Below are 20,854 nucleotides of genomic sequence, written 5' to 3' on the forward strand. Positions count from 1 at the left end.
GTGGCAACTTTTTTCTTTTGTGATGTAAAAGCTATTTAATCAAAGCAAAAACTTCTTTTTTTTTTTTTTTTTTTTTTTTAAATTTATCTTGCTGCTTAGTGTATAACTTGTCCCACGTGGAAAAGTGGATAGGACCTAGTATCCCTGGTCGACTGGTTTACTTCCTGCTATGGGAGTGACACTCCTTTGGAACTAGTACACACATTCGAAAGCCGCCCCGTGCCTTGTACGTGGAAACAGTTTAGGAACTAAATTGGTTATGTTTTGGTACTGAATCGGAAAAATCTGTGGCCCTGTAGCCAAGATGGAGACAGAATCGATTGAGAAAACGAGGGACCAGTACCCCGTCTAACAATCGAACGTTCATCTTTCAGCTTATGAGACTGATTTGCTTACAACTGTGTTAACGAGGCAAGCTGCGCAAATAGAACTGCAGAAGTTGCTTGTGCCAAGTAGAAAACTTATTTTTTTTCAGATTGTCACTGATAAGACAGCACATCTTTTCCCATATGGTCTAGCGGTTAGGATTCCTGGTTCTCACCCAGGCGACCCGGGTTCAACTCCCGTTATGGGAATGTACTTTTCTGTACTGCCACCAACATTCAAAGACAAAGGTGTTTTTCAGACAAAAGTATTTCAGGTAGAATTTGCGTTAAGCTGTCGAAAATTCTGAACGCCATCTTTTGGTCCGTTCGTTGTGATGAACTTTGGCACAAGATTTAATTTGGTTTCATAGCTCAAATCAATCTCAACTAGCCCCTTTTAGAGCAAACGTGTCAAGAGAATCAACAACCCATGTGTCCTGTCTGTCATTTGGGTTCGCAAATTCTTACTTATCAGAAACATTTTAAATCTGAAAGGGAAAGTTCTAATTTGGTGACAGAATCTCTTCAGAAAAGAGGAGACCGCTTCCCCGTGTGAGGATCGAACTCACGAACTTCAGAATATGAGACTGACGCGCTCGCTACTGACGGGTGTTTTTCAGACAAAAGTATTTCAGGTAGATTTTGCGCTTAGCTGTCAAACAGCTCAAATCACTCTCATCTGCCTCTTTATACAGCAAACGGGTCAAGAGAAACAGCAACCCATGTGTCCCATCTGTCATTTGGGTTCACAAATCCTTACTTATCAGAAACGTGTTAGAACTGAAAGGGAAAGTTCTAAGATTTTGACAAAATCTCTTCGGAAAAGAGGAGCCTGCTGCCCCGTGTGAGGATCGAACTCACGACCTTCAGATTATGAGACTGACGCGCTACCTACTGCGCTAACGAGGCAAGATGCACGTGCCAATCTGCAGACGTTTCTTGTGCAAGCCCCCGAGCTGATTTTTTTCAATAGATACCTCAGTGTGTAGCTATCCATTCCCATATGGTCTAGCGGTTAGGATTCCTGGTTTTCACCCAGGCGGCCCGCGTTCGACTCCCGGTATGGGAACGCACCTTTTACTGTACTACTGCCAACAATCAAAGACAGAAATGTATTTTCCAGACAATAATATTTCAGGTAGATTTTGTACTTTGCAGTCAAAAATGCTGAACATCAGGGTATTTGTGGCTCTTACTGACATTTAGCACAAGATTTCATTTTGTTTCATAGCTTAAACCATTCTCAACTACACCTTATTACTCCAAAGCGTCAAGGGACGCAACAATCCATGTGTTCTTTCTGTCACTAAGGCTCCTGTTTCCTTTCGAATCGGAAACGTTTCAGTGAGAAAGTTCTGAGTGGGTGACACAATATCCCAAGAAAAGGGGGGAGAATAGTTCCACGTGTGAGGAAAAAACCTCATGAACTTCAGATTACCAACTGACGTGCTAAGTACCATGCTCATGTGGCAACTTTTTTCTTTTGTGATGTAAAAGCTATTTAATCAAAGCAAAAACTTCTTTTTTTTTTTTTTTTTTTTTAATTTATCTTGCTGCTTAGTGTATAACTTGTCCCACGTGGAAAAGTGGATAGGACCTAGTATCCCTGGTCGACTGGTTTACTTCCTGCTATGGGAGTGACACTCCTTTGGAACTAGTACACACATTCGAAAGCCGCCCCGTGCCTTGTACGTGGAAACAGTTTAGGAACTAAATTGGTTATGTTTTGGTACTGAATCGGAAAAATCTGTGGCCCTGTAGCCAAGATGGAGACAGAATCGATTGAGAAAACGAGGGACCAGTACCCCGTCTAACAATCGAACGTTCATCTTTCAGCTTATGAGACTGATTTGCTTACAACTGTGTTAACGAGGCAAGCTGCGCAAATAGAACTGCAGAAGTTGCTTGTGCCAAGTAGAAAACTTATTTTTTTTCAGATTGTCACTGATAAGACAGCACATCTTTTCCCATATGGTCTAGCGGTTAGGATTCCTGGTTCTCACCCAGGCGACCCGGGTTCAACTCCCGGTATGGGAATGTACTTTTCTGTACTGCCACCAACATTCAAAGACAAAGGTGTTTTTCAGACAAAAGTATTTCAGGTAGAATTTGCGTTAAGCTGTCGAAAATTCTGAACGCCATCTTTTGGTCCGTTCGTTGTGATGAACTTTGGCACAAGATTTAATTTGGTTTCATAGCTCAAATCAATCTCAACTAGCCCCTTTTAGAGCAAACGTGTCAAGAGAATCAACAACCCATGTGTCCTGTCTGTCATTTGGGTTCGCAAATTCTTACTTATCAGAAACATTTTAAATCTGAAAGGGAAAGTTCTAATTTGGTGACAGAATCTCTTCAGAAAAGAGGAGACCGCTTCCCCGTGTGAGGATCGAACTCACGAACTTCAGAATATGAGACTGACGCGCTCGCTACTGACGGGTGTTTTTCAGACAAAAGTATTTCAGGTAGATTTTGCGCTTAGCTGTCAAACAGCTCAAATCACTCTCATCTGCCTCTTTATACAGCAAACGGGTCAAGAGAAACAGCAACCCATGTGTCCCATCTGTCATTTGGGTTCACAAATCCTTACTTATCAGAAACGTGTTAGAACTGAAAGGGAAAGTTCTAAGATTTTGACAAAATCTCTTCCGAAAAGAGGAGCCTGCTGCCCCGTGTGAGGATCGAACTCACGACCTTCAGATTATGAGACTGACGCGCTACCTACTGCGCTAACGAGGCAAGATGCACGTGCCAATCTGCAGACGTTTCTTGTGCAAGCCCCCGAGCTGATTTTTTTCAATAGATACCTCAGTGTGTAGCTATCCATTCCCATATGGTCTAGCGGTTAGGATTCCTGGTTTTCACCCAGGCGGCCCGCGTTCGACTCCTGGTATGGGAACGGACCTTTTACTGTACTACTGCCAACAATCAAAGACAGAAATGTATTTTCCAGACAATAATATTTCAGGTAGATTTTGTACTTTGCAGTCAAAAATGCTGAACATCAGGGTATTTGTGGCTCTTACTGACATTTAGCACAAGATTTCATTTTGTTTCATAGCTTAAACCATTCTCAACTACACCTTATTACTCCAAAGCGTCAAGGGACGCAACAATCCATGTGTTCTTTCTGTCACTAAGGCTCCTGTTTCCTTTCGAATCGGAAACGTTTCAGTGAGAAAGTTCTGAGTGGGTGACACAATATCCCAAGAAAAGGGGGGAGAATAGTTCCACGTGTGAGGAAAAAACCTCATGAACTTCAGATTACCAACTGACGTGCTAAGTACCATGCTCATGTGGCAACTTTTTTCTTTTGTGATGTAAAAGCTATTTAATCAAAGCAAAAACTTCTTTTTTTTTTTTTTTTTTTTTAATTTATCTTGCTGCTTAGTGTATAACTTGTCCCACGTGGAAAAGTGGATAGGACCTAGTATCCCTGGTCGACTGGTTTACTTCCTGCTATGGGAGTGACACTCCTTTGGAACTAGTACACACATTCAAAAGCTGCCCCATGCCTTGTACGTGGAAACAGTTTAGGAACTAAATTGGTTATGTTTTGGTACTGAATCGGAAAAATCTGTGGCCCTGTAGCCAAGATGGAGACAGAATCGATTGAGAAAACGAGGGACCAGTACCCCGTCTAAGAATCGAACGTTCATCTTTCAGCTTATGAGAATGATTTGCTTACAACTGTGTTAACGAGGCAAGCTGCGCAAATAGAACTGCAGAAGTTGCTTGTGCCAAGTAGAAAACTTATTTTTTTTCAGATTGTCACTGATAAGACAGCACATCTTTTCCCATATGGTCTAGCGGTTAGGATTCCTGGTTCTCACCCAGGCGGGCCGGGTTCAACTCCCGGTATGGGAACGCACCTTTTACTGTACTGCCACCAACATTCAAAGACAAAGGTGTTTTTCAGACAAAAGTATTTCAGGTAGAATTTGCGTTAAGCTGTCGAAAATTCTGAACGCCATCTTTTGGTCCGTTCGTTGTGATGAACTTTGGCACAAGATTTAATTTGGTTTCATAGCTCAAATCAATCTCAACTAGCCCCTTTTAGAGCAAACGTGTCAAGAGAATCAACAACCCATGTGTCCTGTCTGTCATTTGGGTTCGCAAATTCTTACTTATCAGAAACATTTTAAATCTGAAAGGGAAAGTTCTAATTTGGTGACAGAATCTCCTCAGAAAAGAGGAGACCGCTTCCCCGTGTGAGGATCGAACTCACGAACTTCAGAATATGAGACTGACGCGCTCGCTACTGACGGGTGTTTTTCAGACAAAAGTATTTCAGGTAGATTTTGCGCTTAGCTGTCAAACAGCTCAAATCACTCTCATCTGCCTCTTTATACAGCAAACGGGTCAAGAGAAACAGCAACCCATGTGTCCCATCTGTCATTTGGGTTCACAAATCCTTACTTATCAGAAACGTGTTAGAACTGAAAGGGAAAGTTCTAAGATTTTGACAAAATCTCTTTCGAAAAGAGGAGCCTGCTGCCCCGTGTGAGGATCGAACTCACGACCTTCAGATTATGAGACTGACGCGCTACCTACTGCGCTAACGAGGCAAGATGCACGTGCCAATCTGCAGACGTTTCTTGTGCAAGCCCCCGAGCTGATTTTTTTCAATAGATACCTCAGTGTGTAGCTATCCATTCCCATATGGTCTAGCGGTTAGGATTCCTGGTTTTCACCCAGGCGGCCCGCGTTCGACTCCCGGTATGGGAACGCACCTTTTACTGTACTACTGCCAACAATCAAAGACAGAAATGTATTTTCCAGACAATAATATTTCAGGTAGATTTTGTACTTTGCAGTCAAAAATGCTGAACATCAGGGTATTTGTGGCTCTTACTGACATTTAGCACAAGATTTCATTTTGTTTCATAGCTTAAACCATTCTCAACTACACCTTATTACTCCAAAGCGTCAAGGGACGCAACAATCCATGTGTTCTTTCTGTCACTAAGGCTCCTGTTTCCTTTCGAATCGGAAACGTTTCAGTGAGAAAGTTCTGAGTGGGTGACACAATATCCCAAGAAAAGGGGGGAGAATAGTTCCACGTGTGAGGAAAAAACCTCATGAACTTCAGATTACCAACTGACGTGCTAAGTACCATGCTCATGTGGCAACTTTTTTCTTTTGTGATGTAAAAGCTATTTAATCAAAGCAAAAACTTCTTTTTTTTTTTTTTTTTTTTTAATTTATCTTGCTGCTTAGTGTATAACTTGTCCCACGTGGAAAAGTGGATAGGACCTAGTATCCCTGGTCGACTGGTTTACTTCCTGCTATGGGAGTGACACTCCTTTGGAACTAGTACACACATTCGAAAGCCGCTCCGTGCCTTGTACGTGGAAACAGTTTAGGAACTAAATTGGTTATGTTTTGGTACTGAATCGGAAAAATCTGTGGCCCTGTAGCCAAGATGGAGACAGAATCGATTGAGAAAACGAGGGACCAGTACCCCGTCTAACAATCGAACGTTCATCTTTCAGCTTATGAGACTGATTTGCTTACAACTGTGTTAACGAGGCAAGCTGCGCAAATAGAACTGCAGAAGTTGCTTGTGCCAAGTAGAAAACTTATTTTTTTTCAGATTGTCACTGATAAGACAGCACATCTTTTCCCATATGGTCTAGCGGTTAGGATTCCTGGTTCTCACCCAGGCGACCCGGGTTCAACTCCCGGTATGGGAATGTACTTTTCTGTACTGCCACCAACCACCTTTTACTGTACTGCCACCAACATTCAAAGACAAAGGTGTTTTTCAGACAAAAGTATTTCAGGTAGAATTTGCGTTAAGCTGTCGAAAATTCTGAACGCCATCTTTTGGTCCGTTCGTTGTGATGAACTTTGGCACAAGATTTAATTTGGTTTCATAGCTCAAATCAATCTCAACTAGCCCCTTTTAGAGCAAACGTGTCAAGAGAATCAACAACCCATGTGTCCTGTCTGTCATTTGGGTTCGCAAATTCTTACTTATCAGAAACATTTTAAATCTGAAAGGGAAAGTTCTAATTTGGTGACAGAATCTCTTCAGAAAAGAGGAGACCGCTTCCCCGTGTGAGGATCGAACTCACGAACTTCAGAATATGAGACTGACGCGCTCGCTACTGACGGGTGTTTTTCAGACAAAAGTATTTCAGGTAGATTTTGCGCTTAGCTGTCAAACAGCTCAAATCACTCTCATCTGCCTCTTTATACAGCAAACGGGTCAAGAGAAACAGCAACCCATGTGTCCCATCTGTCATTTGGGTTCACAAATCCTTACTTATCAGAAACGTGTTAGAACTGAAAGGGAAAGTTCTAAGATTTTGACAAAATCTCTTCCGAAAAGAGGAGCCTGCTGCCCCGTGTGAGGATCGAACTCACGACCTTCAGATTATGAGACTGACGCGCTACCTACTGCGCTAACGAGGCAAGATGCACGTGCCAATCTGCAGACGTTTCTTGTGCAAGCCCCCGAGCTGATTTTTTTCAATAGATACCTCAGTGTGTAGCTATCCATTCCCATATGGTCTAGCGGTTAGGATTCCTGGTTTTCACCCAGGCGGCCCGCGTTCGACTCCCGGTATGGGAACGGACCTTTTACTGTACTACTGCCAACAATCAAAGACAGAAATGTATTTTCCAGACAATAATATTTCAGGTAGATTTTGTACTTTGCAGTCAAAAATGCTGAACATCAGGGTATTTGTGGCTCTTACTGACATTTAGCACAAGATTTCATTTTGTTTCATAGCTTAAACCATTCTCAACTACACCTTATTACTCCAAAGCGTCAAGGGACGCAACAATCCATGTGTTCTTTCTGTCACTAAGGCTCCTGTTTCCTTTCGAATCGGAAACGTTTCAGTGAGAAAGTTCTGAGTGGGTGACACAATATCCCAAGAAAAGGGGGGAGAATAGTTCCACGTGTGAGGAAAAAACCTCATGAACTTCAGATTACCAACTGACGTGCTAAGTACCATGCTCATGTGGCAACTTTTTTCTTTTGTGATGTAAAAGCTATTTAATCAAAGCAAAAACTTCTTTTTTTTTTTTTTTTTTTTTAATTTATCTTGCTGCTTAGTGTATAACTTGTCCCACGTGGAAAAGTGGATAGGACCTAGTATCCCTGGTCGACTGGTTTACTTCCTGCTATGGGAGTGACACTCCTTTGGAACTAGTACACACATTCAAAAGCTGCCCCATGCCTTGTACGTGGAAACAGTTTAGGAACTAAATTGGTTATGTTTTGGTACTGAATCGGAAAAATCTGTGGCCCTGTAGCCAAGATGGAGACAGAATCGATTGAGAAAACGAGGGACCAGTACCCCGTCTAAGAATCGAACGTTCATCTTTCAGCTTATGAGAATGATTTGCTTACAACTGTGTTAACGAGGCAAGCTGCGCAAATAGAACTGCAGAAGTTGCTTGTGCCAAGTAGAAAACTTATTTTTTTTCAGATTGTCACTGATAAGACAGCACATCTTTTCCCATATGGTCTAGCGGTTAGGATTCCTGGTTCTCACCCAGGCGGGCCGGGTTCAACTCCCGGTATGGGAACGCACCTTTTACTGTACTGCCACCAACATTCAAAGACAAAGGTGTTTTTCAGACAAAAGTATTTCAGGTAGAATTTGCGTTAAGCTGTCGAAAATTCTGAACGCCATCTTTTGGTCCGTTCGTTGTGATGAACTTTGGCACAAGATTTAATTTGGTTTCATAGCTCAAATCAATCTCAACTAGCCCCTTTTAGAGCAAACGTGTCAAGAGAATCAACAACCCATGTGTCCTGTCTGTCATTTGGGTTCGCAAATTCTTACTTATCAGAAACATTTTAAATCTGAAAGGGAAAGTTCTAATTTGGTGACAGAATCTCTTCAGAAAAGAGGAGACCGCTTCCCCGTGTGAGGATCGAACTCACGAACTTCAGAATATGAGACTGACGCGCTCGCTACTGACGGGTGTTTTTCAGACAAAAGTATTTCAGGTAGATTTTGCGCTTAGCTGTCAAACAGCTCAAATCACTCTCATCTGCCTCTTTATACAGCAAACGGGTCAAGAGAAACAGCAACCCATGTGTCCCATCTGTCATTTGGGTTCACAAATCCTTACTTATCAGAAACGTGTTAGAACTGAAAGGGAAAGTTCTAAGATTTTGACAAAATCTCTTCCGAAAAGAGGAGCCTGCTGCCCCGTGTGAGGATCGAACTCACGACCTTCAGATTATGAGACTGACGCGCTACCTACTGCGCTAACGAGGCAAGATGCACGTGCCAATCTGCAGACGTTTCTTGTGCAAGCTCCCGAGCTGATTTTTTTCAATAGATACCTCAGTGTGTAGCTATCCATTCCCATATGGTCTAGCGGTTAGGATTCCTGGTTTTCACCCAGGCGGCCCGCGTTCGACTCCCGGTATGGGAACGCACCTTTTACTGTACTACTGCCAACAATCAAAGACAGAAATGTATTTTCCAGACAATAATATTTCAGGTAGATTTTGTACTTTGCAGTCAAAAATGCTGAACATCAGGGTATTTGTGGCTCTTACTGACATTTAGCACAAGATTTCATTTTGTTTCATAGCTTAAACCATTCTCAACTACACCTTATTACTCCAAAGCGTCAAGGGACGCAACAATCCATGTGTTCTTTCTGTCACTAAGGCTCCTGTTTCCTTTCGAATCGGAAACGTTTCAGTGAGAAAGTTCTGAGTGGGTGACACAATATCCCAAGAAAAGGGGGGAGAATAGTTCCACGTGTGAGGAAAAAACCTCATGAACTTCAGATTACCAACTGACGTGCTAAGTACCATGCTCATGTGGCAACTTTTTTCTTTTGTGATGTAAAAGCTATTTAATCAAAGCAAAAACTTCTTTTTTTTTTTTTTTTTTTTTAATTTATCTTGCTGCTTAGTGTATAACTTGTCCCACGTGGAAAAGTGGATAGGACCTAGTATCCCTGGTCGACTGGTTTACTTCCTGCTATGGGAGTGACACTCCTTTGGAACTAGTACACACATTCGAAAGCCGCTCCGTGCCTTGTACGTGGAAACAGTTTAGGAACTAAATTGGTTATGTTTTGGTACTGAATCGGAAAAATCTGTGGCCCTGTAGCCAAGATGGAGACAGAATCGATTGAGAAAACGAGGGACCAGTACCCCGTCTAACAATCGAACGTTCATCTTTCAGCTTATGAGACTGATTTGCTTACAACTGTGTTAACGAGGCAAGCTGCGCAAATAGAACTGCAGAAGTTGCTTGTGCCAAGTAGAAAACTTATTTTTTTTCAGATTGTCACTGATAAGACAGCACATCTTTTCCCATATGGTCTAGCGGTTAGGATTCCTGGTTCTCACCCAGGCGACCCGGGTTCAACTCCCGGTATGGGAATGTACTTTTCTGTACTGCCACCAACCACCTTTTACTGTACTGCCACCAACATTCAAAGACAAAGGTGTTTTTCAGACAAAAGTATTTCAGGTAGAATTTGCGTTAAGCTGTCGAAAATTCTGAACGCCATCTTTTGGTCCGTTCGTTGTGATGAACTTTGGCACAAGATTTAATTTGGTTTCATAGCTCAAATCAATCTCAACTAGCCCCTTTTAGAGCAAACGTGTCAAGAGAATCAACAACCCATGTGTCCTGTCTGTCATTTGGGTTCGCAAATTCTTACTTATCAGAAACATTTTAAATCTGAAAGGGAAAGTTCTAATTTGGTGACAGAATCTCTTCAGAAAAGAGGAGACCGCTTCCCCGTGTGAGGATCGAACTCACGAACTTCAGAATATGAGACTGACGCGCTCGCTACTGACGGGTGTTTTTCAGACAAAAGTATTTCAGGTAGATTTTGCGCTTAGCTGTCAAACAGCTCAAATCACTCTCATCTGCCTCTTTATACAGCAAACGGGTCAAGAGAAACAGCAACCCATGTGTCCCATCTGTCATTTGGGTTCACAAATCCTTACTTATCAGAAACGTGTTAGAACTGAAAGGGAAAGTTCTAAGATTTTGACAAAATCTCTTCCGAAAAGAGGAGCCTGCTGCCCCGTGTGAGGATCGAACTCACGACCTTCAGATTATGAGACTGACGCGCTACCTACTGCGCTAACGAGGCAAGATGCACGTGCCAATCTGCAGACGTTTCTTGTGCAAGCCCCCGAGCTGATTTTTTTCAATAGATACCTCAGTGTGTAGCTATCCATTCCCGTATGGTCTAGCGGTTAGGATTCCTGGTTTTCACCCAGGCGGCCCGCGTTCGACTCCCGGTATGGGAACGGACCTTTTACTGTACTACTGCCAACAATCAAAGACAGAAATGTATTTTCCAGACAATAATATTTCAGGTAGATTTTGTACTTTGCAGTCAAAAATGCTGAACATCAGGGTATTTGTGGCTCTTACTGACATTTAGCACAAGATTTCATTTTGTTTCATAGCTTAAACCATTCTCAACTACACCTTATTACTCCAAAGCGTCAAGGGACGCAACAATCCATGTGTTCTTTCTGTCACTAAGGCTCCTGTTTCCTTTCGAATCGGAAACGTTTCAGTGAGAAAGTTCTGAGTGGGTGACACAATATCCCAAGAAAAGGGGGGAGAATAGTTCCACGTGTGAGGAAAAAACCTCATGAACTTCAGATTACCAACTGACGTGCTAAGTACCATGCTCATGTGGCAACTTTTTTCTTTTGTGATGTAAAAGCTATTTAATCAAAGCAAAAACTTCTTTTTTTTTTTTTTTTTTTTTAATTTATCTTGCTGCTTAGTGTATAACTTGTCCCACGTGGAAAAGTGGATAGGACCTAGTATCCCTGGTCGACTGGTTTACTTCCTGCTATGGGAGTGACACTCCTTTGGAACTAGTACACACATTCAAAAGCCGCCCCATGCCTTGTACGTGGAAACAGTTTAGGAACTAAATTGGTTATGTTTTGGTACTGAATCGGAAAAATCTGTGGCCCTGTAGCCAAGATGGAGACAGAATCGATTGAGAAAACGAGGGACCAGTACCCCGTCTAAGAATCGAACGTTCATCTTTCAGCTTATGAGACTGATTTGCTTACAACTGTGTTAACGAGGCAAGCTGCGCAAATAGAACTGCAGAAGTTGCTTGTGCCAAGTAGAAAACTTATTTTTTTTCAGATTGTCACTGATAAGACAGCACATCTTTTCCCATATGGTCTAGCGGTTAGGATTCCTGGTTCTCACCCAGGCGACCCGGGTTCAACTCCCGGTATGGGAATGTACTTTTCTGTACTGCCACCAACATTCAAAGACAAAGGTGTTTTTCAGACAAAAGTATTTCAGGTAGAATTTGCGTTAAGCTGTCGAAAATTCTGAACGCCATCTTTTGGTCCGTTCGTTGTGATGAACTTTGGCACAAGATTTAATTTGGTTTCATAGCTCAAATCAATCTCAACTAGCCCCTTTTAGAGCAAACGTGTCAAGAGAATCAACAACCCATGTGTCCTGTCTGTCATTTGGGTTCGCAAATTCTTACTTATCAGAAACATTTTAAATCTGAAAGGGAAAGTTCTAATTTGGTGACAGAATCTCTTCAGAAAAGAGGAGACCGCTTCCCCGTGTGAGGATTGAACTCACGAACTTCAGAATATGAGACTGACGCGCTCGCTACTGACGGGTGTTTTTCAGACAAAAGTATTTCAGGTAGATTTTGCGCTTAGCTGTCAAACAGCTCAAATCACTCTCATCTGCCTCTTTATACAGCAAACGGGTCAAGAGAAACAGCAACCCATGTGTCCCATCTGTCATTTGGGTTCACAAATCCTTACTTATCAGAAACGTGTTAGAACTGAAAGGGAAAGTTCTAAGATTTTGACAAAATCTCTTCCGAAAAGAGGAGCCTGCTGCCCCGTGTGAGGATCGAACTCACGACCTTCAGATTATGAGACTGACGCGCTACCTACTGCGCTAACGAGGCAAGATGCACGTGCCAATCTGCAGACGTTTCTTGTGCAAGCCCCCGAGCTGATTTTTTTCAATAGATACCTCAGTGTGTAGCTATCCATTCCCATATGGTCTAGCGGTTAGGATTCCTGGTTTTCACCCAGGCGGCCCGCGTTCGACTCCCGGTATGGGAACGGACCTTTTACTGTACTACTGCCAACAATCAAAGACAGAAATGTATTTTCCAGACAATAATATTTCAGGTAGATTTTGTACTTTGCAGTCAAAAATGCTGAACATCAGGGTATTTGTGGCTCTTACTGACATTTAGCACAAGATTTCATTTTGTTTCATAGCTTAAACCATTCTCAACTACACCTTATTACTCCAAAGCGTCAAGGGACGCAACAATCCATGTGTTCTTTCTGTCACTAAGGCTCCTGTTTCCTTTCGAATCGGAAACGTTTCAGTGAGAAAGTTCTGAGTGGGTGACACAATATCCCAAGAAAAGGGGGGAGAATAGTTCCACGTGTGAGGAAAAAACCTCATGAACTTCAGATTACCAACTGACGTGCTAAGTACCATGCTCATGTGGCAACTTTTTTCTTTTGTGATGTAAAAGCTATTTAATCAAAGCAAAAACTTCTTTTTTTTTTTTTTTTTTTTTAATTTATCTTGCTGCTTAGTGTATAACTTGTCCCACGTGGAAAAGTGGATAGGACCTAGTATCCCTGGTCGACTGGTTTACTTCCTGCTATGGGAGTGACACTCCTTTGGAACTAGTACACACATTCAAAAGCTGCCCCATGCCTTGTACGTGGAAACAGTTTAGGAACTAAATTGGTTATGTTTTGGTACTGAATCGGAAAAATCTGTGGCCCTGTAGCCAAGATGGAGACAGAATCGATTGAGAAAACGAGGGACCAGTACCCCGTCTAAGAATCGAACGTTCATCTTTCAGCTTATGAGAATGATTTGCTTACAACTGTGTTAACGAGGCAAGCTGCGCAAATAGAACTGCAGAAGTTGCTTGTGCCAAGTAGAAAACTTATTTTTTTTCAGATTGTCACTGATAAGACAGCACATCTTTTCCCATATGGTCTAGCGGTTAGGATTCCTGGTTCTCACCCAGGCGGGCCGGGTTCAACTCCCGGTATGGGAACGCACCTTTTACTGTACTGCCACCAACATTCAAAGACAAAGGTGTTTTTCAGACAAAAGTATTTCAGGTAGAATTTGCGTTAAGCTGTCGAAAATTCTGAACGCCATCTTTTGGTCCGTTCGTTGTGATGAACTTTGGCACAAGATTTAATTTGGTTTCATAGCTCAAATCAATCTCAACTAGCCCCTTTTAGAGCAAACGTGTCAAGAGAATCAACAACCCATGTGTCCTGTCTGTCATTTGGGTTCGCAAATTCTTACTTATCAGAAACATTTTAAATCTGAAAGGGAAAGTTCTAATTTGGTGACAGAATCTCTTCAGAAAAGAGGAGACCGCTTCCCCGTGTGAGGATCGAACTCACGAACTTCAGAATATGAGACTGACGCGCTCGCTACTGACGGGTGTTTTTCAGACAAAAGTATTTCAGGTAGATTTTGCGCTTAGCTGTCAAACAGCTCAAATCACTCTCATCTGCCTCTTTATACAGCAAACGGGTCAAGAGAAACAGCAACCCATGTGTCCCATCTGTCATTTGGGTTCACAAATCCTTACTTATCAGAAACGTGTTAGAACTGAAAGGGAAAGTTCTAAGATTTTGACAAAATCTCTTCCGAAAAGAGGAGCCTGCTGCCCCGTGTGAGGATCGAACTCACGACCTTCAGATTATGAGACTGACGCGCTACCTACTGCGCTAACGAGGCAAGATGCACGTGCGAATCTGCAGACGTTTCTTGTGCAAGCCCCCGAGCTGATTTTTTTCAATAGATACCTCAGTGTGTAGCTATCCATTCCCATATGGTCTAGCGGTTAGGATTCCTGGTTTTCACCCAGGCGGCCCGCGTTCGACTCCCGGTATGGGAACGGACCTTTTACTGTACTACTGCCAACAATCAAAGACAGAAATGTATTTTCCAGACAATAATATTTCAGGTAGATTTTGTACTTTGCAGTCAAAAATGCTGAACATCAGGGTATTTGTGGCTCTTACTGACATTTAGCACAAGATTTCATTTTGTTTCATAGCTTAAACCATTCTCAACTACACCTTATTACTCCAAAGCGTCAAGGGACGCAACAATCCATGTGTTCTTTCTGTCACTAAGGCTCCTGTTTCCTTTCGAATCGGAAACGTTTCAGTGAGAAAGTTCTGAGTGGGTGACACAATATCCCAAGAAAAGGGGGGAGAATAGTTCCACGTGTGAGGAAAAAACCTCATGAACTTCAGATTACCAACTGACGTGCTAAGTACCATGCTCATGTGGCAACTTTTTTCTTTTGTGATGTAAAAGCTATTTAATCAAAGCAAAAACTTCTTTTTTTTTTTTTTTTTTTTTAATTTATCTTGCTGCTTAGTGTATAACTTGTCCCACGTGGAAAAGTGGATAGGACCTAGTATCCCTGGTCGACTGGTTTACTTCCTGCTATGGGAGTGACACTCCTTTGGAACTAGTACACACATTCGAAAGCCGCCCCGTGCCTTGTACGTGGAAACAGTTTAGGAACTAAATTGGTTATGTTTTGGTACTGAATCGGAAAAATCTGTGGCCCTGTAGCCAAGATGGAGACAGAATCGATTGAGAAAACGAGGGACCAGTACCCCGTCTAAGAATCGAACGTTCATCTTTCAGCTTATGAGACTGATTTGCTTACAACTGTGTTAACGAGGCAAGCTGCGCAAATAGAACTGCAGAAGTTGCTTGTGCCAAGTAGAAAACTTATTTTTTTTCAGATTGTCACTGATAAGACAGCACATCTTTTCCCATATGGTCTAGCGGTTAGGATTCCTGGTTCTCACCCAGGCGGGCCGGGTTCAACTCCCGGTATGGGAACGCACCTTTTACTGTACTACTGCCAACAATCAAAGACAGAAATGTATTTTCCAGACAATAATATTTCAGGTAGATTTATTACTTTGCAGTCAAAAATGCTGAACATCAGGGTATTTGTGGCTCTTACTGACCTTTAGCACAAGATTTCATTTTGTTTCATAGCTTAAACCATTCTCAACTACACCTTATTACTCCAAAGCGTCAAGGGACGCAACAATCCATGTGTTCTTTCTGTCACTAAGGCTCCTGTTTCCTTTCGAATCGGAAACGTTTCATTGAGAAAGTTCTGAGTGGGTGACACAATATCCCAAGAAAAGGGGGGAGAATAGTTCCACGTGTGAGGAAAAAACCTCATGAACTTCAGATTACCAACTGACGTGCTAAGTACCATGCTCATGTGGCAACTTTTTTCTTTTGTGATGTAAAAGCTATTTAATCAAAGCAAAAACTTCTTTTTTTTTTTTTTTTTAATTTATCTTGCTGCTTAGTGTATAACTTGTCCCACGTGGAAAAGTGGATAGGACCTAGTATCCCTGGTCGACTGGTTTACTTCCTGCTATGGGAGTGACACTCCTTTGGAACTAGTACACACATTCGAAAGCTGCCCCGTGCCTTGTACGTGGAAACAGTTTAGGAACTAAATTGGTTATGTTTTGGTACTGAATCGGAAAAATCTGTGGCCCTGTAGCCAAGATGGAGACAGAATCGATTGAGAAAACGAGGGACCAGTACCCCGTCTAACAATCGAACGTTCATCTTTCAGCTTATGAGACTGATTTGCTTACAACTGTGTTAACGAGGCAAGCTGCGCAAATAGAACTGCAGAAGTTGCTTGTGCCAAGTAGAAAACTTATTTTTTTTCAGATTGTCACTGATAAGACAGCACATCTTTTCCCATATGGTCTAGCGGTTAGGATTCCTGGTTCTCACCCAGGCGACCCGGGTTCAACTCCCGGTATGGGAATGTACTTTTCTGTACTGCCACCAACATTCAAAGACAAAGGTGTTTTTCAGACAAAAGTATTTCAGGTAGAATTTGCGTTAAGCTGTCGAAAATTCTGAACGCCATCTTTTGGTCCGTTCGTTGTGATGAACTTTGGCACAAGATTTAATTTGGTTTCATAGCTCAAATCAATCTCAACTAGCCCCTTTTAGAGCAAACGTGTCAAGAGAATCAACAACCCATGTGTCCTGTCTGTCATTTGGGTTCGCAAATTCTTACTTATCAGAAACATTTTAAATCTGAAAGGGAAAGTTCTAATTTGGTGACAGAATCTCTTCAGAAAAGAGGAGACCGCTTCCCCGTGTGAGGATCGAACTCACGAACTTCAGAATATGAGACTGACGCGCTCGCTACTGACGGGTGTTTTTCAGACAAAAGTATTTCAGGTAGATTTTGCGCTTAGCTGTCAAACAGCTCAAATCACTCTCATCTGCCTCTTTATACAGCAAACGGGTCAAGAGAAACAGCAACCCATGTGTCCCATCTGTCATTTGGGTTCACAAATCCTTACTTATCAGAAACGTGTTAGAACTGAAAGGGAAAGTTCTAAGATTTTGACAAAATCTCTTCCGAAAAGAGGAGCCTGCTGCCCCGTGTGAGGATCGAACTCACGACCTTCAGATTATGAGACTGACGCGCTACCTACTGCGCTAACGAGGTAAGATGCACGTGCCAATCTGCAGACGTTTCTTGTGCAAGCCCCCGAGCTGATTTTTTTCAATAGATACCTCAGTGTGTAGCTATCCATTCCCATATGGTCTAGCGGTTAGGATTCCTGGTTTTCACCCAGGCGGCCCGCGTTCGACTCCCGGTATGGGAACGCACCTTTTACTGTACTACTGCCAACAATCAAAGACAGAAATGTATTTTCCAGACAATAATATTTCAGGTAGATTTTGTACTTTGCAGTCAAAAATGCTGAACATCAGGGTATTTGTGGCTCTTACTGACATTTAGCACAAGATTTCATTTTGTTTCATAGCTTAAACCATTCTCAACTACACCTTATTACTCCAAAGCGTCAAGGGACGCAACAATCCATGTGTTCTTTCTGTCACTAAGGCTCCTGTTTCCTTTCGAATCGGAAACGTTTCAGTGAGAAAGTTCTGAGTGGGTGACACAATATCCCAAGAAAAGGGGGGAGAATAGTTCCACGTGTGAGGAAAAAACCTCATGAACTTCAGATTACCAACTGACGTGCTAAGTACCATGCTCATGTGGCAACTTTTTTCTTTTGTGATGTAAAAGCTATTTAATCAAAGCAAAAACTTCTTTTTTTTTTTTTTTTTTTTTAATTTATCTTGCTGCTTAGTGTATAACTTGTCCCACGTGGAAAAGTGGATAGGACCTAGTATCCCTGGTCGACTGGTTTACTTCCTGCTATGGGAGTGACACTCCTTTGGAACTAGTACACACATTCAAAAGCTGCCCCATGCCTTGTACGTGGAAACAGTTTAGGAACTAAATTGGTTATGTTTTGGTACTGAATCGGAAAAATCTGTGGCCCTGTAGCCAAGATGGAGACAGAATCGATTGAGAAAACGAGGGACCAGTACCCCGTCTAAGAATCGAACGTTCATCTTTCAGCTTATGAGAATGATTTGCTTACAACTGTGTTAACGAGGCAAGCTGCGCAAATAGAACTGCAGAAGTTGCTTGTGCCAAGTAGAAAACTTATTTTTTTTCAGATTGTCACTGATAAGACAGCACATCTTTTCCCATATGGTCTAGCGGTTAGGATTCCTGGTTCTCACCCAGGCGGGCCGGGTTCAACTCCCGGTATGGGAACGCACCTTTTACTGTACTGCCACCAACATTCAAAGACAAAGGTGTTTTTCAGACAAAAGTATTTCAGGTAGAATTTGCGTTAAGCTGTCGAAAATTCTGAACGCCATCTTTTGGTCCGTTCGTTGTGATGAACTTTGGCACAAGATTTAATTTGGTTTCATAGCTCAAATCAATCTCAACTAGCCCCTTTTAGAGCAAACGTGTCAAGAGAATCAACAACCCATGTGTCCTGTCTGTCATTTGGGTTCGCAAATTCTTACTTATCAGAAACATTTTAAATCTGAAAGGGAAAGTTCTAATTTGGTGACAGAATCTCTTCAGAAAAGAGGAGACCGCTTCCCCGTGTGAGGATCGAACTCACGAACTTCAGAATATGAGACTGACGCGCTCGCTACTGACGGGTGTTTTTCAGACAAAAGTATTTCAGGTAGATTTTGCGCTTAGCTGTCAAACAGCTCAAATCACTCTCATCTGCCTCTTTATACAGCAAACGGGTCAAGAGAAACAGCAACCCATGTGTCCCATCTGTCATTTGGGTTCACAAATCCTTACTTATCAGAAACGTGTTAGAACTGAAAGGGAAAGTTCTAAGATTTTGACAAAATCTCTTCCGAAAAGAGGAGCCTGCTGCCCCGTGTGAGGATCGAACTCACGACCTTCAGATTATGAGACTGACGCGCTACCTACTGCGCTAACGAGGCAAGATGCACGTGCCAATCTGCAGACGTTTCTTGTGCAAGCCCCCGAGCTGATTTTTTTCAATAGATACCTCAGTGTGTAGCTATCCATTCCCATATGGTCTAGCGGTTAGGATTCCTGGTTTTCACCCAGGCGGCCCGCGTTCGACTCCCGGTATGGGAACGCACCTTTTACTGTACTACTGCCAACAATCAAAGACAGAAATGTATTTTCCAGACAATAATATTTCAGGTAGATTTTGTACTTTGCAGTCAAAAATGCTGAACATCAGGGTATTTGTGGCTCTTACTGACATTTAGCACAAGATTTCATTTTGTTTCATAGCTTAAACCATTCTCAACTACACCTTATTACTCCAAAGCGTCAAGGGACGCAACAATCCATGTGTTCTTTCTGTCACTAAGGCTCCTGTTTCCTTTCGAATCGGAAACGTTTCAGTGAGAAAGTTCTGAGTGGGTGACACAATATCCCAAGAAAAGGGGGGAGAATAGTTCCACGTGTGAGGAAAAAACCTCATGAACTTCAGATTACCAACTGACGTGCTAAGTACCATGCTCATGTGGCAACTTTTTTCTTTTGTGATGTAAAAGCTATTTAATCAAAGCAAAAACTTCTTTTTTTTTTTTTTTTTTTTTAATTTATCTTGCTGCTTAGTGTATAACTTGTCCCACGTGGAAAAGTGGATAGGACCTAGTATCCCTGGTCGACTGGTTTACTTCCTGCTATGGGAGTGACACTCCTTTGGAACTAGTACACACATTCGAAAGCCGCCCCGTGCCTTGTACGTGGAAACAGTTTAGGAACTAAATTGGTTATGTTTTGGTACTGAATCGGAAAAATCTGTGGCCCTGTAGCCAAGATGGAGACAGAATCGATTGAGAAAACGAGGGACCAGTACCCCGTCTAACAATCGAACGTTCATCTTTCAGCTTATGAGACTGATTTGCTTACAACTGTGTTAACGAGGCAAGCTGCGCAAATAGAACTGCAGAAGTTGCTTGTGCCAAGTAGAAAACTTATTTTTTTTCAGATTGTCACTGATAAGACAGCACATCTTTTCCCATATGGTCTAGCGGTTAGGATTCCTGGTTCTCACCCAGGCGACCCGGGTTCAACTCCCGGTATGGGAATGTACTTTTCTGTACTGCCACCAACATTCAAAGACAAAGGTGTTTTTCAGACAAAAGTATTTCAGGTAGAATTTGCGTTAAGCTGTCGAAAATTCTGAACGCCATCTTTTGGTCCGTTCGTTGTGATGAACTTTGGCACAAGATTTAATTTGGTTTCATAGCTCAAATCAATCTCAACTAGCCCCTTTTAGAGCAAACGTGTCAAGAGAATCAACAACCCATGTGTCCTGTCTGTCATTTGGGTTCGCAAATTCTTACTTATCAGAAACATTTTAAATCTGAAAGGGAAAGTTCTAATTTGGTGACAGAATCTCTTCAGAAAAGAGGAGACCGCTTCCCCGTGTGAGGATCGAACTCACGAACTTCAGAATATGAGACTGACGCGCTCGCTACTGACGGGTGTTTTTCAGACAAAAGTATTTCAGGTAGATTTTGCGCTTAGCTGTCAAACAGCTCAAATCACTCTCATCTGCCTCTTTATACAGCAAACGGGTCAAGAGAAACAGCAACCCATGTGTCCCATCTGTCATTTGGGTTCACAAATCCTTACTTATCAGAAACGTGTTAGAACTGAAAGGGAAAGTTCTAAGATTTTGACAAAATCTCTTCGGAAAAGAGGAGCCTGCTGCCCCGTGTGAGGATCGAACTCACGACCTTCAGATTATGAGACTGACGCGCTACCTACTGCGCTAACGAGGCAAGATGCACGTGCCAATCTGCAGACGTTTCTTGTGCAAGCCCCCGAGCTGATTTTTTTCAATAGATACCTCAGTGTGTAGCTATCCATTCCCATATGGTCTAGCGGTTAGGATTCCTGGTTTTCACCCAGGCGGCCCGCGTTCGACTCCCGGTATGGGAACGCACCTTTTACTGTACTACTGCCAACAATCAAAGACAGAAATGTATTTTCCAGACAATAATATTTCAGGTAGATTTTGTACTTTGCAGTCAAAAATGCTGAACATCAGGGTATTTGTGGCTCTTACT

General features: G+C 42.3%; 32 non-coding genes across 32 annotated transcripts; 21 read left to right on the forward strand and 11 right to left on the reverse strand.

Annotated features, from left to right (window-relative positions):
* Window positions 1-1,201: 1,201 nt before the first annotated feature.
* TRNAM-CAU (transfer RNA methionine (anticodon CAU)) lies at window positions 1,202-1,274 on the reverse strand. The gene has a single exon. It is a non-coding gene; the product is annotated as a tRNA-Met (tRNA).
* Window positions 1,275-1,362: 88 nt separating this feature from the next.
* TRNAE-UUC (transfer RNA glutamic acid (anticodon UUC)) lies at window positions 1,363-1,434 on the forward strand. Its single transcript has one exon. It is a non-coding gene; the product is annotated as a tRNA-Glu (tRNA).
* Window positions 1,435-2,330: 896 nt separating this feature from the next.
* TRNAE-CUC (transfer RNA glutamic acid (anticodon CUC)) lies at window positions 2,331-2,402 on the forward strand. The gene has a single exon. It is a non-coding gene; the product is annotated as a tRNA-Glu (tRNA).
* Window positions 2,403-3,028: 626 nt separating this feature from the next.
* TRNAM-CAU (transfer RNA methionine (anticodon CAU)) lies at window positions 3,029-3,101 on the reverse strand. Its single transcript has one exon. It is a non-coding gene; the product is annotated as a tRNA-Met (tRNA).
* Window positions 3,102-4,157: 1,056 nt separating this feature from the next.
* On the forward strand, window positions 4,158-4,229 carry TRNAE-CUC (transfer RNA glutamic acid (anticodon CUC)). Its single transcript has one exon. It is a non-coding gene; the product is annotated as a tRNA-Glu (tRNA).
* Window positions 4,230-4,857: 628 nt separating this feature from the next.
* On the reverse strand, window positions 4,858-4,930 carry TRNAM-CAU (transfer RNA methionine (anticodon CAU)). Its single transcript has one exon. It is a non-coding gene; the product is annotated as a tRNA-Met (tRNA).
* An 88-nt stretch (window positions 4,931-5,018) lies between these two features.
* TRNAE-UUC (transfer RNA glutamic acid (anticodon UUC)) lies at window positions 5,019-5,090 on the forward strand. The gene has a single exon. It is a non-coding gene; the product is annotated as a tRNA-Glu (tRNA).
* Window positions 5,091-5,986: 896 nt separating this feature from the next.
* On the forward strand, window positions 5,987-6,058 carry TRNAE-CUC (transfer RNA glutamic acid (anticodon CUC)). The gene has a single exon. It is a non-coding gene; the product is annotated as a tRNA-Glu (tRNA).
* A 651-nt stretch (window positions 6,059-6,709) lies between these two features.
* TRNAM-CAU (transfer RNA methionine (anticodon CAU)) lies at window positions 6,710-6,782 on the reverse strand. The gene has a single exon. It is a non-coding gene; the product is annotated as a tRNA-Met (tRNA).
* Window positions 6,783-6,870: 88 nt separating this feature from the next.
* Window positions 6,871-6,942, forward strand: TRNAE-UUC (transfer RNA glutamic acid (anticodon UUC)). Its single transcript has one exon. It is a non-coding gene; the product is annotated as a tRNA-Glu (tRNA).
* An 896-nt stretch (window positions 6,943-7,838) lies between these two features.
* On the forward strand, window positions 7,839-7,910 carry TRNAE-CUC (transfer RNA glutamic acid (anticodon CUC)). The gene has a single exon. It is a non-coding gene; the product is annotated as a tRNA-Glu (tRNA).
* Window positions 7,911-8,538: 628 nt separating this feature from the next.
* TRNAM-CAU (transfer RNA methionine (anticodon CAU)) lies at window positions 8,539-8,611 on the reverse strand. Its single transcript has one exon. It is a non-coding gene; the product is annotated as a tRNA-Met (tRNA).
* Window positions 8,612-8,699: 88 nt separating this feature from the next.
* On the forward strand, window positions 8,700-8,771 carry TRNAE-UUC (transfer RNA glutamic acid (anticodon UUC)). Its single transcript has one exon. It is a non-coding gene; the product is annotated as a tRNA-Glu (tRNA).
* An 896-nt stretch (window positions 8,772-9,667) lies between these two features.
* Window positions 9,668-9,739, forward strand: TRNAE-CUC (transfer RNA glutamic acid (anticodon CUC)). Its single transcript has one exon. It is a non-coding gene; the product is annotated as a tRNA-Glu (tRNA).
* Window positions 9,740-10,390: 651 nt separating this feature from the next.
* Window positions 10,391-10,463, reverse strand: TRNAM-CAU (transfer RNA methionine (anticodon CAU)). Its single transcript has one exon. It is a non-coding gene; the product is annotated as a tRNA-Met (tRNA).
* Window positions 10,464-10,551: 88 nt separating this feature from the next.
* TRNAE-UUC (transfer RNA glutamic acid (anticodon UUC)) lies at window positions 10,552-10,623 on the forward strand. Its single transcript has one exon. It is a non-coding gene; the product is annotated as a tRNA-Glu (tRNA).
* An 896-nt stretch (window positions 10,624-11,519) lies between these two features.
* TRNAE-CUC (transfer RNA glutamic acid (anticodon CUC)) lies at window positions 11,520-11,591 on the forward strand. Its single transcript has one exon. It is a non-coding gene; the product is annotated as a tRNA-Glu (tRNA).
* Window positions 11,592-12,217: 626 nt separating this feature from the next.
* TRNAM-CAU (transfer RNA methionine (anticodon CAU)) lies at window positions 12,218-12,290 on the reverse strand. The gene has a single exon. It is a non-coding gene; the product is annotated as a tRNA-Met (tRNA).
* An 88-nt stretch (window positions 12,291-12,378) lies between these two features.
* TRNAE-UUC (transfer RNA glutamic acid (anticodon UUC)) lies at window positions 12,379-12,450 on the forward strand. Its single transcript has one exon. It is a non-coding gene; the product is annotated as a tRNA-Glu (tRNA).
* Window positions 12,451-13,346: 896 nt separating this feature from the next.
* On the forward strand, window positions 13,347-13,418 carry TRNAE-CUC (transfer RNA glutamic acid (anticodon CUC)). Its single transcript has one exon. It is a non-coding gene; the product is annotated as a tRNA-Glu (tRNA).
* Window positions 13,419-14,046: 628 nt separating this feature from the next.
* TRNAM-CAU (transfer RNA methionine (anticodon CAU)) lies at window positions 14,047-14,119 on the reverse strand. Its single transcript has one exon. It is a non-coding gene; the product is annotated as a tRNA-Met (tRNA).
* Window positions 14,120-14,207: 88 nt separating this feature from the next.
* On the forward strand, window positions 14,208-14,279 carry TRNAE-UUC (transfer RNA glutamic acid (anticodon UUC)). The gene has a single exon. It is a non-coding gene; the product is annotated as a tRNA-Glu (tRNA).
* An 896-nt stretch (window positions 14,280-15,175) lies between these two features.
* TRNAE-CUC (transfer RNA glutamic acid (anticodon CUC)) lies at window positions 15,176-15,247 on the forward strand. The gene has a single exon. It is a non-coding gene; the product is annotated as a tRNA-Glu (tRNA).
* An 892-nt stretch (window positions 15,248-16,139) lies between these two features.
* TRNAE-CUC (transfer RNA glutamic acid (anticodon CUC)) lies at window positions 16,140-16,211 on the forward strand. Its single transcript has one exon. It is a non-coding gene; the product is annotated as a tRNA-Glu (tRNA).
* Window positions 16,212-16,837: 626 nt separating this feature from the next.
* Window positions 16,838-16,910, reverse strand: TRNAM-CAU (transfer RNA methionine (anticodon CAU)). Its single transcript has one exon. It is a non-coding gene; the product is annotated as a tRNA-Met (tRNA).
* An 88-nt stretch (window positions 16,911-16,998) lies between these two features.
* TRNAE-UUC (transfer RNA glutamic acid (anticodon UUC)) lies at window positions 16,999-17,070 on the forward strand. Its single transcript has one exon. It is a non-coding gene; the product is annotated as a tRNA-Glu (tRNA).
* An 896-nt stretch (window positions 17,071-17,966) lies between these two features.
* On the forward strand, window positions 17,967-18,038 carry TRNAE-CUC (transfer RNA glutamic acid (anticodon CUC)). The gene has a single exon. It is a non-coding gene; the product is annotated as a tRNA-Glu (tRNA).
* Window positions 18,039-18,666: 628 nt separating this feature from the next.
* TRNAM-CAU (transfer RNA methionine (anticodon CAU)) lies at window positions 18,667-18,739 on the reverse strand. Its single transcript has one exon. It is a non-coding gene; the product is annotated as a tRNA-Met (tRNA).
* Window positions 18,740-18,827: 88 nt separating this feature from the next.
* TRNAE-UUC (transfer RNA glutamic acid (anticodon UUC)) lies at window positions 18,828-18,899 on the forward strand. Its single transcript has one exon. It is a non-coding gene; the product is annotated as a tRNA-Glu (tRNA).
* An 896-nt stretch (window positions 18,900-19,795) lies between these two features.
* TRNAE-CUC (transfer RNA glutamic acid (anticodon CUC)) lies at window positions 19,796-19,867 on the forward strand. Its single transcript has one exon. It is a non-coding gene; the product is annotated as a tRNA-Glu (tRNA).
* A 626-nt stretch (window positions 19,868-20,493) lies between these two features.
* TRNAM-CAU (transfer RNA methionine (anticodon CAU)) lies at window positions 20,494-20,566 on the reverse strand. The gene has a single exon. It is a non-coding gene; the product is annotated as a tRNA-Met (tRNA).
* An 88-nt stretch (window positions 20,567-20,654) lies between these two features.
* TRNAE-UUC (transfer RNA glutamic acid (anticodon UUC)) lies at window positions 20,655-20,726 on the forward strand. The gene has a single exon. It is a non-coding gene; the product is annotated as a tRNA-Glu (tRNA).
* Window positions 20,727-20,854: the final 128 nt, after the last annotated feature.

Source organism: Dendrobates tinctorius, unplaced genomic scaffold, assembly GCF_039654945.1.
Source record: "Dendrobates tinctorius isolate UK_male_01 unplaced genomic scaffold, ASM3965494v1 ptg000272l, whole genome shotgun sequence".
In the NCBI taxonomy this organism is placed as follows: Eukaryota; Metazoa; Chordata; class Amphibia; order Anura; family Dendrobatidae; genus Dendrobates; species Dendrobates tinctorius.